Source organism: Herpailurus yagouaroundi, unplaced genomic scaffold, assembly GCF_014898765.1.
Source record: "Herpailurus yagouaroundi ecotype Mexico unplaced genomic scaffold, PumYag 213, whole genome shotgun sequence".
NCBI classification, from domain to species: Eukaryota; Metazoa; Chordata; class Mammalia; order Carnivora; family Felidae; genus Herpailurus; species Herpailurus yagouaroundi.
Window position 1 is genome coordinate 5,808,105 of NW_024412444.1, and position 16,202 is coordinate 5,824,306.

Here is a 16,202-nt window from a genome sequence, read left to right on the forward strand (position 1 = left end):
CAGTCTCCGTGCTTACAGCAGGACTCAAACTCACAAATCGTGACATTGTGACCTGAGCCGAGATCAGGAGTTGGATGCTAAACCAACTGAGCCACCCAGGCACCCCAATAGCACAAAAGTTTTTAAAAGTTAGGACAGTTTATTTTTTTTAATTTTTTTTGTTTTTTTCCCATTTTTATTTAAATTCCAGTTAACATACAGTGTAATATTAGTTTCAGGTGTACAATACAGTGATTTAACACTTACATACAATACCTGGTGCTCATCCCAGCGCGTGAACTCCTTCATCTCTATCACCTAGTTAACTCATCTGCCCTCCCAACTCCCATCTGGTAACTATCAGATTGCTCTCTATAATTAAGAGTTTGCCTCTTGGTTTGCCTCTCTATTTTTTCCCTTATGTCCGTTTGTTTTGTTTCTTAAGTTCCACATATGAGTGAAATCATACGGTATTTGTCTTTCTCTGACTGACTTATTTTGCTTAGCATAATACTGTCTGACACCATCACTTTGTTGTAAGTGGCAAGATTTCATTATTTTTTATGGCTGAATAATATTGTATTATATATATACACCATTTCTTCTTTATCCATTCATCAATCAGTGGACATTTGGGCTGTTTCCATAATTTGGCTGTTGTAGCTAATGCCGTTATAAGCATTGGGGTGAATGTATCCCTTTGAATTAGTGTTTTTGTATTCTTTGGGTAAATACCTAATAGTGCAATTGCTGGATTGTGGGGTAGTTCTATTTGTTTTTAAATGTTTATTTATTTATTTTGAGAGAGAGGGAGAGAGAGAGAGAGAGCGCGCATGAGTGGAGGAGTTTGCAGAGAGAGAGGGAGAGGGAGAATCCCAAGCAGGCTCCATGCTGTCAGCACAGAGCCCTATACAGGGCGCAATCTCAGTTTCAAAATTAGGACAGTTTATAAAATGTACCTCAGTTCTGGACACAGTAGTTAACAATTGACTACACTACCACCAAAAATACTTTCTATCACCAAAAAATGCCCAACAGAGTTAATACTGTGGTATTTCATGAAACCATTAATCTCTATGCAACCTAATAGATGAACAAAAAATATTATGGCTAAAATTTAATATTATAGATAATTATATATTTAAAATGAAAGTTAACAAACACTCTTCTTTTGATCAATAGCATATTCTTCTTTCAGATGCTTTTCTTTTGATGGTAGATAAAGACGACTAGTAGTTATTGCTTAACTGTAATTCAAGAAAAATTATATAGATTCTGGTTATCTACATTAGATGAAAACAGATTTAACATTGACATCTTTTCTGGTTCACTTGGTCAAAAATAAGATTTCAGAGAAGATGAAGTTTCTGTGAACTAAGTAATTCTCAAAATTCTTTTCTGCTTGTGCTTTACAGGTAGAGGTTGAAGATAGCCAGGGCAAAACCACCTTTCACTTATGTTTAAAATGTGCCCTAATTTTTCTTCCTTATCCTAGGTTTTCTGAGCTGCTGTCTTTACAGTTCAAGCAATTTGTATTTTGATTATTTCTATGACGTGAAGCAGTGGCAAACTGAATTTTCTGTGGGCAAAACAAATGCAAATAAGAAGCTTTCTAGGTCTGCCTAAATGAGTTACTTAGAATACAAATAAGAAAACCCATGCTGAAAGACCGCTAAAGCTATTTTTACATTCCTCTATTAGCTTCTGGGCAGAGTAGCTTTGAGAGGACGTAGGCATTGCTTTTAAGCTCGATAGGTAGATGGTCTTAAGTAAAGTTCGAGCTTGTAGAACAGGACTCTGACTGGAAAGAAGCACTGCCTTTGCATGAAAAAGGGGTCAGCTCAGTCATTGCCACACAAAGCGTACCTGCCGCTTTCAGGCCTACGTTGACTAGCAAACTGAAGTGGAGGAACTCAGGCAGACGGAAGAGTTGGAGAACCACGCATCCTCTGCCTGTTGTGTGCTTTGCAGGATGCTACATTTCCTGTGCTCTCTTGCCGTCCGTCTAGATGGGTTTCACTAATGGAAGGCTCTAGTGGAAGCCTGGAGAGCTAGGGAAGGATAAAAGCCAGGATATCCCCCACTGCTCCTGGCTCTGTTTCAGGTGGCAACGCCGAGAGTTGCTGCAATACCAGTGTGGCTCCAGTTCCTAGAGGATGTCGCTCCCTTCGATGATCTCAGTTCCCATTAGACAGGCCCACCAGGTGACCCTGACTCCTAAACTCTGGTATAGCCACCTCCTGCTTTTGTCACTCCAGCCCTAGGTGAGTGGGAGCCACCTTGCTTTTGCTAAACGTAAGGTTGCTTCATAATGCTCTTTGGTTCTTTAGCTCTTCCATCAGTAAATAAGCAATTCCTCGTACTGGATTTTTTTGTGTGTTTGAAATACTTAAAGGGCTCTTGTTTTACTGATACAGAAGACCATCTTTTGTGCTATAGACATTTTTGGAAAGGAATCACTGTGCCAGTTTAACCTGCATATTTTATTTTGCAGCTTCTTAAACTCAGTCTGGTTTGGCATTGAAAAACTGAGATTTGATTAAAAACTATCTGCTCTACCAGTTTCTGCTGTGCTCACCACACGCAAAATGACCACATACATAACTCTGAGGAATTTATGACAATGTGACATGTCTGGTGTGGCTATTTTTAACACATATTCTGTATTATTATTCAACTCTTTAAATGTTTATGGATTATTAAATGCATCTATCAGGAAAGAAATAAACAACCCCCCAGCTTCATTCTTGATGAAGAGACCTCTGGATAGAATTATGTCTCACCATTTTGAATACATTATTCCATTGTCTTTTATCCGTTATTCCATATCTGTTTGTGAAACGGGGTTAGCAACAGCATCTTCCCCATCAAACTGCTGTGAACATTAAGTAAGAGAGTAAGAGATACTTAAAACCATGTCCAGGGGTGCCTGGGTGGCTCATTCAGTTGAGTATCTGACTCTTGACTTCAGCTCAGGTCATGATCTCAGGGTTGTAGGATTAAGCTCTGCCTGGGCCTTCTCAAGATTCTGTCTCACTCGACCCTTCTCCCCCACACATGAGCTCTCTCTCTCTCAAATAAAATTCAAACAAACAAACAAAAAACAATGTCCATCCCACATCAGTCACTGAGTAAATATCAGCTATTATGCTGACTATAAGTCTTTGTCGATATAATTGTTTTTCCTTCGTAGGAATGTGTATTTTAATCTCTAGTAGCATTTAAGAATTTTGCTTCTGTTTAATATTCTGCAGTTTTGCTAACAATGATTCTTTTAGATATGAATTTGTTTTTAGCTGTCCTATTTAGGTCCTGGGGTGATCCTTAAATCTTAGGATTGATGACTTTTTTTTCAATTCTGGAAAATTCTCAGCCATTTTCTTTTGTAACATCAGGTCTCCCATGTTCATTTAATTTTATCTTAGAATTCCTGTCAGACATAGTTTAGACCCTGTCTTCCTATTTTCCATGACTCAACTTCTCTTATTTCTCTGTTACACATTCTGGGTCATATCCTTAGATCTATGTTCCAATATATACAGTATTTTTTTCCTGTGTATTTGTTTTGTTGTTTAGTTAATTGCTTTTTTTAAGTTGTAGTAAGTTATGATTTTCATTTTAAGATTTTCATTGTATTCTTTTCCATTTTCCATATCTGTTCTTTTTTTATACTGTTTTGTGCTTGCTTTATCCTTTCTATTTTCTTTTTACCTATTTAAATATTTTAAAAATAATCATTTTAGGGGTGCCTGGGTGGCTCAGTCAGTTGAGTGGCCAACTTCAGCTCAGGTCATGATCTCGCGGTCCGTGAGTTTGAGCCCCGCGTCAGGCTCTGTGCTGACAGCTCAGAGCGTGGAGCCTGTTTCAGATTCTGTGTCTCCCTCTGTCTGACCCTCCCCTGTTCGTGCTCTGTCTCTCTCTGTCTCAAAAATAAATAAACATTAAAAAAAAATTTAAAAATAATCATTTTGAAGTCCCTTTCAGATGATTTTCTATTTCTTGTTCTTAATGTGTAAATTCTTCTTTTTGTTATATCATCTAACACTCCATCCCAGTAATTCACTCCCTCTTGTGGTTTGAATCTTCAACTGAGAGCTCATCTTCAGCTGAGACTGATTTCCATGGCATTCCGGGTTCCCTGAGCTATGAAAATAACCCTGTTGGGGGATATTGGCTTTGCCTTTTCTGAGAGTTCATGGTTTCACTCTTTCTGGGTCCATTTCTTAAAATTAATTAATTAATTTTTAAAATTAATTAACTAATTTTTAAATTTGCATCCAAGTTAGCATATAGTGCAACAATGATTTCAGGAGTGGATTCCTTAATGCCCCTTACCCATGTAGCCCATCTCCCTGCCCCCCCCCACCACAACCCCTCCAACAACCCTTTGTTCTCTATATTTAAGAGTTTCTTATGTTTTGTCCCCCCTCCCTGTTTTTGTATTATTATTGCTTCCCTTCCCTTATGGTCATCTGTTTTGTTTCTTAAATTCCTCATACGAGTGAAGTCATATATTTGTCTTTCTCTCACTAATTTCACTTAGCATAATAATCTCTAGTTCCATCCACATGGTTGCAAATGGCAAGATTTCATTCTTTTTAATGGTCCAGTAATACTCCATTGTAAATATATACCACATCTTCTTTATCCATTCATCCATACATGGACATTTGGACCATTTCTATACTTTGGCTATTATCAGTAGTGCTGCTAAAACATTGGGGTGCATGTGCCCCTTCGAAACAGCACGCCTGTATCCCTTGGGTAAATATCTAGTAATGCAGTTGCTGGGTTGTAGGGTAGTTCTATTTTTAATTTTTTGAGTAACCTCCATTCTGTTTTCCAGTGGCTGCACCAGCTTGCATTCCCACCAACAACGCAAAAGAGATCCTCTTTCTCCGCATCCTCACCAACATCTGTTGTTGCCTGAGTTGTTAATGTTTGCCATTCTGACAGGTGTGAGGTGGTATCTCATTGTGGTTTTGATTTGTATTTCCCTGATGATGAGTGATGTTGAGTACTTTTTCATGTGTCGGTTGGACATCTGGATGTCTTCTTTGGAGAAGTGTCTTTTCATGTCTTCTGCCCATTTCTTCACTGGATTATTTGCTTTTGGGTGTTGAGTTTGATAAGTTCTTCATAGATTTTGGATACTAACCCCTTTATCTGATATGTCATTTGCAACCCATTCCATTGGTTGCCTTTTAGTTTTGCTGATTGTTTCCTTCACTGTGCAGAAGCTTTTTATTTTGATGAGGTCCCAATAGTTCATTTTTGCTTTTGTTTCTCTTGCCTATGGAGACACATTGAGTAAGAAGTTGCTGAGGCTGAAGTCAAAGAGGTTTTTGCCTGCTCTCTCCTCGAGGATCTTGATGGCTTCCTGTCTTAATGTTTAGGTCTTTCATCCATTTTGAGTTTATTTTTGTGTATGGTGTAAGAAAGTGTCCCAGGTTCATTTTTCTGCATGTCGCTGTCCAGTTTCCCAGCATCATTTGCCGAAGAGACTGTCTTTTATTCCATTTGATATTCTTTCCTGCTTTGTCAAAGATTAGTTGGCCATGTTTGTGGGTCCATTTCTGGGTTCTCTGTTCTGTTCCATTGATCTGAGTGTCTGTTTTTTTGTGCCAGTATCATACTGTCTTGATGATTACAGCTTTGTAAAGCAGCTTGCAGTCTGGGATTGTGATGCGTCCAGCTTTGGTTTTCTTTTTCAAGACTGCTTTTTCTATTCAGGATCTATTCTGGTTCCATACAAATTTTAGGATTGTTTGTTCTAGCTCCATGAAGAATGCAGGTGTTATTTTGATAAGGATTGCTCTGGGTCAATTTTTATGTTGATTTCTCCATTAGGAGCTTTTGCTGCCTACTGTTGGTGTGAATTTGGACCTGCTCATTCACATGATGGGGGGCTTGCATTTGGGGAAGTTACTTTTTTCTATCTCAACCCTAGATATACAAGAAGCTTCTTTGCTGCTTTCCCCACCTGGCAGAGGTGGAGTCTTCCCTGTGACTCATGGCTTATTGTAGGTATCTCAACTCTAGTTCCATGAATGAATAGGGCCTCTGTCCTAGACTGCCTTCTCTGCACTGGTGTCCAAACACCCAAATCCAGCTATTAGAACCTGTATCTGCTTCTTATAATACTCAAATATATTTTAACCTAACATCCTTCCCACCTCTCTGATCTGAATTTGCTTTGCAAACTCTGAAAATGAGTATTTTCTTCTTGTGGTTTTAAACTTGCATATATATTCATATATCTTTTATTTTCTTATATAATATTTTATGAGTTCATTCTAATTAAGGGTTCTAATTACGGGTGCCCTTTCCTCAGTTTTATTCCGCGTATTGACCATGTTGAAAGAAATTTTACTTAATAATTATAGAAAGATTCTTGCAAAGAGTATAGTGTATGCACTCTCAGAAACATCTGGAAGGGGATGTAGTATAACCCATTACCAGAAAGAAAGTTATATGATTCTTAGCTGATCATGAATCCACAAGGAGTTCATGAAATGATGCAAAATATTTCTTTTTCCATCAGATTATTTATTCATTTGGTATGCTTTTTGGCCGAGGTAACAGAAAATTCAACTATAATTGGCTTAACCAATAGGAAAGAATTATTTTCTGATCTATCCAGAAGCTACAAATAGAGCCTTTTCAGAGTTGGTTAACTGAGTGGCTAACCCTCATTTTTGTTCCAGTTCAAATTCCTCATGAAATCTCTTAGCTTCTCCTTATGGTTATAAGATTACTGTGGCAGTTCCAGGCATGTCAACCTTAATATATATCAAGATGTAGGAAAGGGGATAATAAAATTTCTTTCTTCCTTAGGCCTCTATTTTTGACAGGAAGAATTTCCAGAAGTCCTAGAGGTGTAACCCTCATATATCATTGATTAAAAATATGTCATATGCCCACACTCAAACCAGTGATCAGGAAGGGAAATAGACTTACCACAAATGGCAAAGATCAAGTTAGACTCATTCTGGGGTTGGTAATGAGTCCAGGCTTCCCTGAAATGCAAGGTTACCCAATGACTGAACAATATGAGGAATCTATGACCTTGGAGAGCAGCAAATAGCTGTGGGACAAAGTCCGATCACTCAGAGACAGTGTTAGGAGAGAACCTGGAGGTCCATACTCTGGGGTCCTTTACTCCTCTGTTTGCCATCCCTCTTTCCTTTTCCAACCCCAGCCCCTGGTAAAGCACAAGTAATCTTGGAGGCCACTATTATTTCTGTGTCTCTCCTGTAAGAGTGAACGTGGATCCTGATAGTTGGTACCTCCTTGCAGCCTGTGAAAAGCCTACATTAAAAAAAAAAAATCTTCGTACTGAACCACCACTGAGATAAATAGGGGCCATACTCATCACTGTCCTGTTTTAGAAACTTGGTCTTTCAGAAGTCCCGTGGCATTGTTGAGAGGTGCGTGCATGGGCATAATTGGATGGGAGCAGTATAAAATATTACAGCATAGTGGAATGTTGTCACCACAGGGCAGTTAGTTCGTGATGTACTCGTATGAGTTGAATAGGGTTTCTTCCTGGTACAGACTGGAGTCCCAACGGGCAAAGGCTGTGTGGGTAACTGGCAGTGACTCCAAGGCATTGTGGATCATAGACAATGTTTGTTGCATTGTTCTTTCCGTTGTTTCACTCACCGGGCATGTCATGGGTTATGGGACACTGCCTTCTTGGACACGTATCCCAAGGTGAGGTCACTCGTATTTGTCAGTCATGTCATTTATTTCCCCACCTGCAGACACACCTCCACACTGTCTTTATAACCTCCACACAAAAGATTCGTCTCCTCTTTTATTTCCTTCTAGACTTCAGAAGACCATACATCCAGAGCACAAATCAGAAGCCACAAGAAAATCTGTGTCTCTTTTCATGAATGCAGGGAAAACTGCCTTTAACATTTTCTAGATGGTGAGGGAAAACACTTGCTTTTTCTGTCAGAGTGTAGACTGTGGAGGTGACTGTTCTGCTCAAATGGATGAGTGTTGTGAATACAGGAAAAAAGCACTAATGAACATTTTTATTTTCACAAATAAATTCTTCTCTTGTCAATATTGATTGTTTTGCATGTTATGGATGTAATGTGTTTTATATATTTTTTTTATTTAAAAAATTTTTTTAATGTTTATTTATTTTTGAGACAGAGAGAGACAGAGCATGAACGGGGGAGGGTCAGAGAGAGAGGGAGCACAGAATCTGAAACAGGCTCCAGGCTCTGAGCTGTCAGCACAGAGCCTGACGCGGGGCTCGAACTCACGGACCGCTAGATCGTGACCTGAGCTGAAGTGGGACGCTCAACCGACTGAGCCACCCAGGCGCCCCTGTGTTTTATATATTTTTAAAAAAACTCAAAAAAGAAATTTGTGAAGAGTGAGGAGATAAAATACAAAGGGAGAGAAGGAGTGCAGTAGGTCAGACATTTGCCCCATCTCACACATGACCCCAGCCTAATTAACCTGAATTTCCTTAGCTCAACAGGGATATAAAGAGATAAATAAGATAATCAAGGACCTAAGTCCATCTCATAATCTTCTTCTATCTCATAAGTCTTTTAAGCATTAAACAGTTGCTTGACAATGGTAGAACAGGTGCATGACACCTGTCACACTTCCCCTGTTAAGGGGGAGCAAAGGTGGGTTTTGAAGGAATAGCGTCAGAGCGTTAAATGTGAATGTCCGCAAAGACACACGTGGAGGTCGCATCTGCCAAGAGAGCTGGAAACCAGTACCACAGTTCCTACTCCACGTACAAGAGCCTGTACCTTACAGCCTAATTAACGGTCATCCCCATAGGAAGCTGGAGTTTGTGTCATGTTATTCTTTAAAACAGTACTGCTCATTCTTGGTTTTGACCCAGCCTAAATATCTTCATTCCACTTTAATTTTTTAAAGTTCAAAGTAAATGAAATATTGTGATTAAAAACAAAGCAGTGATAATTTTAGAATCTGTTCTTTTTTTAAAAATTTGTTTATTGTTTATTTTTGAGAGAGAGAGACAGAGACAGAGTGTGAGTAGCGGAGGGGCAGAGAGAGAGGGAGACACAGAATGTGAAACAGGCTCCAGGCTCTGAGCCGTCAGCACAGAGCCCAATGTGGGGCTCAAACCCATGAACCACGAGATCATGACGTGAGCTGAAATCGGATGCTTAACTGACTGAGCCACCCGGGCACCCCTAGAATCTGTTCTTTAAAGAAAATACAACTTCCTCCAAAATGAGTGTACTGAATTACCCTCAACCACACTTCACAATTTGCTGCTTTGAAATAACTTCCTCACATAGCTATCTGAAATTATGCCTTTAAGGCTAATCTGTTTTGTTTCACTTTGATCTGTATTAAATACAAATAACCTCTAAGAATGTTGAAACATAGAAGCCCCATCAGTCATTTAAATTAATTGAATTAACATCAAATCTCTTCTTATTTTAAACCACAGTATTAATTTAATAGCACTAGAAAACCACTGATGCTGTCACCTCTGTTTTACAGCTCCCTTTGTGTTTAACCTAACATGAAGGCTGTTCCATTTTGTGTGTCTTCATTCCCTGCCACTGGTTTTTCATTTGTTTGAAAGTCACTCCAAAATTATCCCTCAGCAGATGAGAGGAGATCCGGGGGGGCGGGGGGGGGCGGGGGCTGGAGGGATGAGGGGAACTGATGACGGAGACAGAAAAAGAGAGACTGTTGAAGGGAAAAGTAAGCCCAAACCAGTAAGGCCAATGTTGTGTCTTCTCTATGGCAGGTAGCAACTGACTCACAGAAACAAAAAAAGAAATTTTTTTTGGAATTACTTGTTTAAACAGGAATCTCTTTAAAAGGAAAAGACGTTGGGGCACCTGGGTGGCTCAGTCGGGTAAGCATCCGACTTCAGCTCATGTCATGATCTTGCAGTTCCTGGGTTTGAGCCCGCATCAGGCTCTCTCACAGCTCAGAGTCTAGAGTCTACTTTGGATTCTGCATTTCCCTCTCTCTATGCCCCTCTCCCACTCATCCTCACTAGTGCTCTCTCTCTCTCTCTCTCTCTCTCTCATAAATAAATATTTAAAAAATAAATAAAATGAAATGAAAAGAGATTGATTGACTTCTGGTCAGGACAAGATGGTGTAGGTGAGTTCCTTCTTGCTCTTCCTCACTGGCACAAATATTAACCCTGGACATGAGGCAGGGGGCAACAAAGGAGAAGGCTAAAAGGTTGTAAGAGGAAAGTGAGATGGTTTCCCCAGGACTTAAGGCACAAAATAGTGGCAGGCTTTCACCCAAAAGGGGCAGATGACTAGGACTCATCATTGACCAACCCCTGACCTAACAAAGGAAGGCAGCCTCGTAGACTCATTCTTCCCCCAGATAGAAAAAGAGTCCTGCTGGCAACATCCGGCAAACCCAAGTCCACTGGCAAGCAGGGTCCCCTGGGAACCCCACCAAAAATAAGCAGCCCTTTTCTGCCGAGTCTGAGACTCTTCAGCCTTCCCTGAGCCACCTGAGGCCTTAGGCAGCACCAGCAGGAGTTAGTGGGAGCTTGAGGAGGATCATACAAACCAAGCAGACCAAAAGTAACACCACAAAGGCTGTGAAAATTAAACTACCATGAAACCACAGCCCACAAAAGTAGGCCAAGACCTATAATTAAACCCGAACAGGTATTTAAACTGAAAGATTTAAATAGGATGTAGAGTCTCTTAATATAATAAATAAAGTGTCCACAATACATTGTGAAATCACCCATCATACACAAAAGAAAAATCACAACTTGGAGAGAAGGCAGTCCACAGATGCCAACATCCACAAACATAAATCAGATGTTAGAATTATCTCACAAGGGTTTCAAAGCAGCCATCATAAAAATGCTTCAGTAATCAATTATAAATTTACTTGAAAGAAGTGAAAAAAATAGCAAACTTCAGCAGAGTAATCAAATTGATTATTTTTTAAAAGCGGAAACTAGAGATCTCAAAAATACAACAACACTAACAAATCAGTCACTGGACGGGCTCAAGAATAAAGTTGGCAGAGGATAGAACTGGTAAACCTGAGGACACAAAAGTAGAATTTAGCCAATCTAAGGTGTTTTTTTTAATGTTTATTTATTTTTGAGAGACAGAGCAGAGCATGAGCAGGGGAGGGGCAGAGAGAGAGGGAGACACAGAATGTGAAGCAGGCTCCAGGCTCTGAGCTGTCAGCGCAGAGCCCGACATGGGGCTCAAACTCACAAACTGTGAGATCCTGACCTGAGCTGAAGTCAGACGTTTGACCGACTGAGCCACCAAGGCACCCTAGAATTGAGCTGGTCTAAATAAGAGAGAAAATAGACTGAGAAACGTGAACAGCACATCAGGAATTTGTGAAACAATAGCAAAAAAACAAAACAACAACAAAAAACAAAAACAAAAGAAAAAACCCCAAGCCAACCCATATATCACCATATTAACAAGTTAAAGGAATTGTATGACCATATCAACTGACACAGAAAAAGCATTTGACAAAATCCAACACCGATTCATAAGAAACACTCTCAGCATTTAGGAGTAGAAGGGAATTAAGTTGATAAAGAGCATCTACAAAAAAAAAAAAATCCACAGCTAACATCGTGTTTATTGGTGAAATACCAAATGCTTTCCCCCTAATATCAGGAATAAAGCAAATGTCTATGCTCACCACTCCTATTGAATGTAATATTGGAAAGTCTAGCTACCAGGGTAAAGCAAGATAAAGAAGTAAAATGCCTAAAGATCAGGAAAGGAAGAAATAAAACAATCTCTCTTGCAGATGACAGGATTGTTTAAATAAAAACTCCCAAAAACCTACAAAATACTTCTAGAATTGATAAGTGAGTTTAGCACGCTTTCAGGTTATAAGATCAACATGTACAAATCAATCACATTTATATATATTAACAATTAACATGGGGAAATTTAAATTTAGAGCACAATACCATTGCAGTCACTCCAAATAAAATTAAATACTTAGATATACACTTAACACAACAATGTATGGGATCTATATGCTGAAAATTACAGAATGCTAATGAAAGGAATGAAAGAAGACTTAAATGGAAAGACATACCCTATTCATGAATTAGAAAACTGAACATAGTGAAGATGTCAGTTTTTCCCATGTTGACCTACAGACTTATAGATACAATTCTGTCAAAATTCCAGCAAGGTTTTTGTAGACACAGATAAGTTGATTGTAATATTTATATACATGGTCCCTAGAATACTTAAAGCATGGTCCCTAGAATACTTAAAGCAATTAGACCAAAAAAAAAAAAAAAAAGAGGTGGGAGACATTACTCTTCTCAGTATTAAGAATTACTGTATAGCTACAGTAATCGGAACAGTGTTGTGTTGGCAGAGGGATAAAGGCATAGGTGAATGGAACAGAGTGGAGAGTCCAAACACAAAATCAAACACCCAGCTAATTATTGATGAAGATGAAAAAACAATTCAGTGGAAAAGAGACAGCTTTTTCAACAAATGGCACCAGAACAATTGGATATCCATAGTCTAAAAATAAATTTTGGGGTCCCTGGATGGCTCAGTCACTTAAGCGTCTGACTCCTGATTTCTGCTTGGGTCATGATCTCATGGTTCATGCATTCAAGCCCTGCATCGGGCTCTGAGCTGACAGTGTGGAGCCTGCATGAGATTCTCTCTCTCCCTTTCTCTCAGCAACCCCCCCCACCAGTTCTCACATGCATGCTCTCTTTCTCTCTCTCTCTCTCTCAACATAAAATAAATATACTAAAAAAAATTTTTTTTCGAAAGGAACTTCAGATTAATATGCCTTATAAAAAACATAACCCAAAATGGATCACGGACCGAAATATAGTACATAAAACTATGAAACTTTTAGAAAAAAAATATGAGAAAATCTTCAGGGTCTAGATTTTATAGACTTTAACACCAAAAAGCATGATTGGTAAAAGGAAAAATCAGTAGATTTGACCTCATCAAAATTAAAAACCTGTGCTCTATGAAAAAGCCCATATGAAGAGAATGAAAAGACAAGCCAAGCTACACATTGGGAGAAAATATTTGCAAACCACGTATAACAAAAGACTAGTATTTAGCATATAAAGATCTCTTAATACAAAATTTTAGAAATGGAGAATCAATTAGTAGTTGACAGGGTTTAGGGGTAGAGGGAGCATCTAGGGGAAAAGAGAGAGGTGAATGTGGTTTTAAAAAGGAAACATGATGAGTATTTGTGATGTTGGAAGTGTTTAGTATCTTGATTGATGGTAGACACAGATGAGTATACTTTGACAAAGAGGATCTACATAGGTGATAAAATTGTAACGAACTTAGTACACACATATATGCATTTATAAGCACATACAAATGGGTACAAGTATAACTGGAGAAATCTGAATAAGATCAGTGGATTGTATCAATGTCAATATCCTGACCGAGGTGTTACTTATAGTTTTGCAGACTTCCTCCATTGGGTGGAACTAGGCAAAGTATACAAGATTGCTCAGTATTATTTCTTACAATCACATGTGAATCTACAATTATCTCAGTAAAACTGCATTAAGGAAATAGCCTCTCACTATCACATTAATACTTGAAGTCTTTACTATCACATGTAACTATCTCCCGTAACGTACAAAACAGCATCTTTACTAGAAACAACCAGATTGGCCCAGGAACGTACTGAACTCTGTTAAGTTCAGTCAAGAATCCTTGAATAGATAATGAAAAATATATTTTAGAGCTTAGAAAGTCCTCTTCTCTCTTCTAACAGTGTCACAGAGGGGCAACTCCAGAGTATCTACAGAGCTGGGGTTTCTTAGAGGAAACTCTTGTTCATTTTTTAAATTGGGGAGAGCTAATCTACAACCAGAATGTGATTCCTTTTCTTCCATTGTTGACCCCAAAACAATGCAGGCCAGAAGTTCTTGGTTAGTGTGCTTGTTCAATAGTCCCAAACCTTCCCTTCATTGGTCTCCAGAGATCTAGTCTTCAACCAAGCTTTTGTCAGAAATAAAGTTGACATTTCAATCTTTGTTTATATTTGTCCTGGGTCTACTTCACAGGTATTTCTAAACTCAGTAAAGAAGAAAGGGGCTTTAGGGTCAGCCAGATTATTGGAAGGGGGAATGGCCATTGGCACCATTTCTGTAGGCTGTCTTTGCATAGCAATAAACCCCACACGCACTTGGAAAAAGCAGCGTATGAAGATGGGAGAGTCTAAATACAGCCTACAGGACAATTCTTGATGCTCCTGCCATTGATATTGACTTCAAGGAGCACTCTCCTTTCAAATCTATTAATGATAACTAAAAATGATACGATTATTAAATTTAAGTTGGGAGGAAGCATATTCCATGCAGAGTGAATAGCATGTTTAAAAATGTAAAGTCAGGGAGCCTGGGTGGCTCAGTTGGTTAAGTGCCTGACTCTTGATCTTGGCTCAGGTCATGCTCTCACAGTTTCATGGGTTTGAGCCCCGCATTGGGTTCTGTGCTGACAGCATGGAGCCTCCCTGCTCATGTGCTCTCTCTCTCTCAAAATAAATAACCTTTAAAAAAATGTAGAATCAATTTCATAGATTATTAAAGAGTTCCATATGGAATTTAGTGGTGGCAGTGGTGTCAATATGGGGCAGAGACAAAGAAACTAATGGAAGTACCAGGGCCTGGTGGCTGGGAAAGTAGGGTCTGGACTGTAAAGAGCCTTGTGTACTATGCTAAGGAACATGATCCTTATTCTTTCCTCTCCTCTCCCCTCCTCTCCTCTCCCCTCCTCTCCTCTCCTCTCCTCTCCTCTCCTCTCCTCTCCTCTCCTCTCCTCTCCTTTCCTTTCCTTTCCTTTCCTTCTTTCTTTCTTTCCCGCACTAGCGGGAGAGGAGCAGAGAGAGGAAGCCACACAACCTGAAGCATGCTCCAGGCTCTGAGCTGTCAGCACACGGTGAGATCATGACCTGTGCCGAAGTCGGATACCCAACTGACTGAGGTGCCCCCATGATCCTTATTCTTAAGTCTATATGAAACTGATGGAGTATTTACTTTCTACTTATTTTAAACCCTGGAACAAAGAAAAGAGAATTTTAATATATATGTCCCCTCAAGATGTAGAGATTTGCACCCTCACTAGACACTAGATTTATGATAATGCCTACCGTTATACCACGCCTCTCAAGGAGCTAGATCATTGGTTTTCAAATTCCAGTGGGCTCAAACCATGTAGATTCCTGGGCCTCATTCTCATGGGCTCTAGGAAACTGTGTGTTTAACCACTTAATTCTGATACCCCATGTCATTAGATTATACTTTGAGAAGGACTAAAAATGATTGCAGTAAGCAAAACTCCTCTTACTTCTATCTTACGAACAAAAGATCTGAATGCACTTTCAGACAGAACTAATAGAGTAGGTTCTAGTCTCCACTAGAGGGTAGCATATAAAAACTTTGAGTTTTGAACAATATTTGTTTAAATTGTGTGACTCTTAAGAAAAAGATCAGAGGTTTAAAACCTTTTTTAATGTGGTATTTCTTTCACATGAAAATGTTACAAAATACACTATTTAGAAAACTGATGTATTCCCTCTTTGTTTGTTTTCTAGTTTAATCAAATGACTTGCTCACATTAAAATACTTTCTCAGTTGCCAACACACTGCCATTCTGGGTGATGCCACTGTAGGATGTTTAGCCATAGTGGAGCCACCCTCCCTGTTTTACAAATAAGGGACATGAGCCCCGGGAGGAAGCTAGTTCAAGGTCGCTATACTTAGTAGCAGAGTTGAGACTAGATCCTAGGTGGCCTGCCCATCAATTCAACATCATTTCCTATAACAAGTTAGATAATTTGGGGGGAGCCAAAGGTGGAAAAAGGAATACTACGTTATCACATTGTAGTTCCTGTAGCTACAGTGCCAACAAAACCTGAATCTGAAAGATTCATTTGAAACATCTTTGAGAGCTCTGAAGTAACCCTATTTAATGACTATAAATCTCATATACCCTCTGTTAGATGAAGTTCCTCATTTTTATTTTTCTGTTTTCCAGTGATTTAGACTAAGTTCCAAGTTATGACTCTTTGATTTGTGTCGGTTCATCTTACACGTGTTTTGGTTGTTGTTTTAAATGGTAGAACCATTGCTTCCCAAGTAGGGACCACATGAATTAGGATTAAAAAGAGCAGGGTGAGCCTCCTTTGTTCATCTTGTTAAAATAAGAGAAACAGATCCAAATGCT

The 16,202-nt window shown here is 39.1% G+C and overlaps 1 long non-coding RNA gene across 5 annotated transcripts in view; it reads left to right on the plus strand.

Moving 5' to 3' along the window:
- LOC121016775 (uncharacterized) overlaps positions 1 to 16,202 on the plus strand; it is a 79,535-nt gene that overhangs the window by 24,636 nt on the left and 38,697 nt on the right. The window contains exon 4 of one of the 5 annotated variants that reach the window (XR_005784449.1): positions 7,813 to 8,062. The exons of the other annotated variants lie outside the window; for them this stretch is intronic. This is a non-coding gene — a long non-coding RNA (uncharacterized LOC121016775). Of the gene's footprint in view, positions 1 to 7,812; positions 8,063 to 16,202 lie in introns of those variants that run through there. 5 annotated transcript variants of the gene reach the window in all.